Source organism: Capsicum annuum, unplaced genomic scaffold, assembly GCF_002878395.1.
Source record: "Capsicum annuum cultivar UCD-10X-F1 unplaced genomic scaffold, UCD10Xv1.1 ctg64616, whole genome shotgun sequence".
Classification (NCBI taxonomy): Eukaryota; Viridiplantae; Streptophyta; class Magnoliopsida; order Solanales; family Solanaceae; genus Capsicum; species Capsicum annuum.
In genome coordinates this window covers 679-4,401 of record NW_025873775.1, presented here as the reverse complement: position 1 = coordinate 4,401, position 3,723 = coordinate 679, and the positions used below count along the sequence as shown (strand labels likewise).

The following is a 3,723-nucleotide window of genomic DNA, read 5'->3' as shown; positions in this document are numbered from 1 at the left end:
GCAAAATTAAACTGAATTTTAAAGGAAAAAAAAAAGGAAGGGATGCAACACGAGGACTTCCTAGGGGGTCACCCATCCTAGTACTACTCTCGCCCAAGCACGCTTAACTTCGGAATTCTGATGGGATCCGGTGTGTTAGTGCTGGTATGATAGCATCCGTCATTCCCAGCACTCCAAATTCTATTAAGACTCTTTCTCCTGTGCCGTCCGTCACACCCCGCACGGAGACCTCCGCGCCTCGCCCCCTTTCTTGTTTCCGCCAAGAGGAAAAACAAAAAGATTCGCCGATCGAACCGGCAAAATTAAAACCGAATTTTAAAGGAAAAAATAAGAAGGGATGCGATACGATGACTTCCTAGGGGGTCACCCGTCCTAGTACAACTCTCGCCCAAGCACGCTTAGCTTCGGAGTTCTGATGGGATTCGATGGGTTAGTGCTGGTATGATCGCTTCCATCATTCCCAGCACTCCAAATTTTATTATGCCTCTTTCTCCTGCGCCACCAGTCACACACCGCACGCGCGCCCCTTCGTCTTGCCCCCTTGCTCGTTTCCGCCAAAAGGAAAAACAAAAAGATTCGCTGATCAAACCGGCAAAATTAAACTAAATTTTAAAGGAAAAAAAAAGGAAGGGATGCAACACGAGGACTTCCCAGGGGGTCACCCATCCTAGTACTACTCTCGCCCAAGAACGCTTTACTTGGGAGTTCCGATGGGATCTGGTGCGTTAGTGCTGATATGATTGCATCCGTCATTCCCCGCACTCCAAATTCTATTATTCCTCTTTCTCCTCCGCCACCCGTCACACCCCGCATGGCGCCCCTGCGCCTTGCCCCCTTTCTCGTTTCCGCCAAGAGGAAAAACAAAAAGATTCGCCTATCAAACCGGCAAAATTAAACTGAATTTTAAAGGAAAAAAAAAAAGGGATGCAACACGTGGACTTCACAAGGGGTCACCCATCCTAGTACAACTCTCGCCCAAGCACGCTTAACTTCACGCCCCTGCGCCTTGCCCCCTTTCTCGTTTCCGCCCAGAGGAAAAACAAAAAGATTCGCCGATCGAACCGAAAAAATTAAACCAAATTTTAAAGGAAAAAAAAAAAGGGATGCAACACGAGGACTTACCAGGGGGTCACCCATCCTAGTAGTATTCTCGCCCAAGCACGCTTAACTTCGGAGTTCTGATGGGAGCCGGTGCGTTAGTGCTGGTATGATCGCATCCGTCATTCCCAGCACTCTAAATTCTATTATGCCTCTTTCTCCTGCGCCGCCCGTCACACCCTGCACGCGGGCCTCCACGCCTCGAACCGGCAAAATTAAACCAAATTTTAAAGGAAAAAAGAAAGAAAGGGATGCAACACGAGGACTTACCAGCGGGTCACCCATCCAAGTAGTATTCTCGCCCAAGCACGCTTAACTTCGGAGTTCCGGTGGGTTCCGGTGCGTTAGTGCTGGTATGATCGCATCCGTTATTCCCAGCACTCCAAAATCTATTATGCCTCTTTCTCCTCCGCCGCACGTCACACCCCGCACGCGCGCCCCTGCGCCTTGCCCACTTTCTTGTTTCCGCAAAGAGGAAAAAAAAAGATTTGCCGATCGAACCGGAAAAATTAAACCGAATTTCAAAGGAAAAAAAAAAGAAAGGGATGCAACACGAGGACTTCACAGGGGGTCACCCATCTTAGTACTACTCCCGCCCAAGCACGCTTAACTTCAGAGTTCTGATGATATCCGGTGGGTTAGTGCTGGTATGATCGCATCCGTTCCTTCGAGCACTCCAAATTCTATTAAGCCTCTTTCTCCTTCATCGCCCGTCACACCCCGCACGCGGACCTCCGCGCCTCGCCCCCTTTATTGTTTCCGCCAAGAGAAAAACAAAAACATTCGTCGATCGAACCGGCAAAACTAAACCGAATTTTAAAGGAAAAAAAAAGGAAGGGATGCAACACGAGGACTTCCCAGGGGGATACCCATCTTACTACAACTCTCGCCCAAGCACGCTGAACTTCGGAGTTCCGATGGGATCCGGTGCGTTAGTGCCGGTCTGATCGCATCCGGCATTCCCAGCCCTACAAATTCTATTATGCCTCTTTCTCCTCCGTCGCCAGTCACACCCCGCACGCGCGCCCCTGCGCCTTGCCCCCTTTCTCGTTTCCGCCAAGAGGAAAAACAAAAAGATTCGCCGATCGAACCGGCAAAATTAAACCGAATTTTAATGGAAAAAAAAAAGAAGGGATGCAACACGAGGACTTCCCAGGGGGTCACCCATCCTAGTACTACTCTCGCCCAAGCACGCTTCACTTCGGAGTTCTGATGGGATCCGGTGCGTTAGTGCTGGTATGATCTCATCCGCCATACCCAGCACTCCAAATTCTATTATGCCTCTTTCTCCTGCGCCGCCAGTCACACACCGCACGCGCGCCCATGCGCCTTGCCCCCTTTCTCATTTCCGCCAAGAGGAAAAACAAAAAGATTTATCGATTGAACGGGCAAAATTAAACCAAATTTTAAAGGAAAAAAAAAAAGGGATGCAACACGAGGACTTCCCAGGGGGTCACCCATCCTAGTACAACTCTCGCCCAAGCACGCTTAACTCCGAAGTTCCGATGGGAATCCGGTGCGTTAGTGCTGGTATGATCGCGTCCGTCATTCCCAACACTCCAAATTCTATTATGCCTCTTTCTCCTGCGCCGCCCGTCACACCCCGCACGTGCGCACCTGCGCGTAGCCCCCTTTCTCGTTTCGACCAAGAGGAAAAACAAAAAGATTTGCCGATCGAACCGACAAAATTAAACCGAATTTTAAAGGAATAAAAAAGGAAGGGATGCAACACGAGGACTTCCCAGGGGGATACCCATCCTACTACAACTCTCGCCCAAGCACGCTAACTTTAGAGGTCTGATGGGATCCGGTACGTTAGTGCTGGTATGATCGCATCCGTCATTCCCTACACTCCAAATTCTATTATGCATCTTTCTCCTGCGCCGCCCATCTCACCCCGCACGCGCGCCCCTGCGCCTTGCCCCCGTTCTCGTTTCCGCCAAGAGGAAAAATAAAAAGATTCGCCAATCGAACCGGCAAAATTAAACCGAATTTTAAAGAAAAAAAAAGAAGGGATGCAACACGAGGACTTCCCAGGGGGTCACCCATGCTAGTACAACTCTCGCCCAAGCACGCTTTACTTCGGAGTTCCGATGGGGTCCGGTGCGTTAGTGCTGGTATGATCGCATCCGTCATTCCCAGCACTCCAAATTATATTATACCTCTTTCTACTTCGCCGCCCGTCACACCCCACACGCGTGCCCCTGCGCCTTGCCCCATTTCTCGTTTCCGCCAAGAGGAAAAACAAAAAGATTCGCCGATCGAACCGGCAAAATTAAATCGAATTTTAAAGTAAAAAAAAAGAATGGGATGCAACACGAGGACTTCCCAGGGGGTCACCCATCCTAGTACAACTCTCGCCCAAGCACGCTTAACTCCGAAGTTCCGATGGGAATCCGGTGCGTTAGTGCTGGTATGATCGCGTCCGTCATTCCCAACACTCCAAATTCTATTATGCCTCTTTCTCCTGCGCCGCCCGTCACACCCCGCACGTGCGCACCTGCGCGTAGCCCCTTTTCTCGTTTCGGCCAAGAGGAAAAACAAAAAGATTTGCCGATCGAACCGACAAAATTAAACCGAATTTTAAAGGAATAAAAAAGGAAGGGATGCAACACGAGGACTTCC

The 3,723-nt window shown here is 50.0% G+C and overlaps 11 non-coding genes and 1 pseudogene across 11 annotated transcripts; all 12 read right to left on the bottom strand.

The window, feature by feature from the left end:
• Nucleotides 1-39: 39 nt before the first annotated feature.
• LOC124893751 lies at nt 40-158 on the bottom strand. Its single transcript, XR_007050883.1, has one exon. It is a non-coding gene; the product is annotated as a 5S ribosomal RNA (ribosomal RNA).
• Nucleotides 159-334: 176 nt separating this feature from the next.
• Nucleotides 335-453, bottom strand: LOC124893748. Its single transcript, XR_007050881.1, has one exon. It is a non-coding gene; the product is annotated as a 5S ribosomal RNA (ribosomal RNA).
• A 176-nt stretch (nt 454-629) lies between these two features.
• On the bottom strand, nt 630-748 carry LOC124893743. The gene has a single exon (XR_007050876.1). It is a non-coding gene; the product is annotated as a 5S ribosomal RNA (ribosomal RNA).
• A 352-nt stretch (nt 749-1,100) lies between these two features.
• Nucleotides 1,101-1,219, bottom strand: LOC124893741. The gene has a single exon (XR_007050874.1). It is a non-coding gene; the product is annotated as a 5S ribosomal RNA (ribosomal RNA).
• A 127-nt stretch (nt 1,220-1,346) lies between these two features.
• On the bottom strand, nt 1,347-1,465 carry LOC124893747. Its single transcript, XR_007050880.1, has one exon. It is a non-coding gene; the product is annotated as a 5S ribosomal RNA (ribosomal RNA).
• Nucleotides 1,466-1,640: 175 nt separating this feature from the next.
• On the bottom strand, nt 1,641-1,759 carry LOC124893742. The gene has a single exon (XR_007050875.1). It is a non-coding gene; the product is annotated as a 5S ribosomal RNA (ribosomal RNA).
• A 175-nt stretch (nt 1,760-1,934) lies between these two features.
• LOC124893746 lies at nt 1,935-2,053 on the bottom strand. Its single transcript, XR_007050879.1, has one exon. It is a non-coding gene; the product is annotated as a 5S ribosomal RNA (ribosomal RNA).
• A 176-nt stretch (nt 2,054-2,229) lies between these two features.
• Nucleotides 2,230-2,348, bottom strand: LOC124893740. The gene has a single exon (XR_007050873.1). It is a non-coding gene; the product is annotated as a 5S ribosomal RNA (ribosomal RNA).
• Nucleotides 2,349-2,522: 174 nt separating this feature from the next.
• On the bottom strand, nt 2,523-2,642 carry LOC124893745. The gene has a single exon (XR_007050878.1). It is a non-coding gene; the product is annotated as a 5S ribosomal RNA (ribosomal RNA).
• A 176-nt stretch (nt 2,643-2,818) lies between these two features.
• Nucleotides 2,819-2,936, bottom strand: LOC124893749 (annotated as a pseudogene).
• Nucleotides 2,937-3,110: 174 nt separating this feature from the next.
• LOC124893753 lies at nt 3,111-3,229 on the bottom strand. The gene has a single exon (XR_007050885.1). It is a non-coding gene; the product is annotated as a 5S ribosomal RNA (ribosomal RNA).
• A 176-nt stretch (nt 3,230-3,405) lies between these two features.
• On the bottom strand, nt 3,406-3,525 carry LOC124893744. The gene has a single exon (XR_007050877.1). It is a non-coding gene; the product is annotated as a 5S ribosomal RNA (ribosomal RNA).
• Between the last annotated feature and the right edge of the window lie 198 nt (nt 3,526-3,723).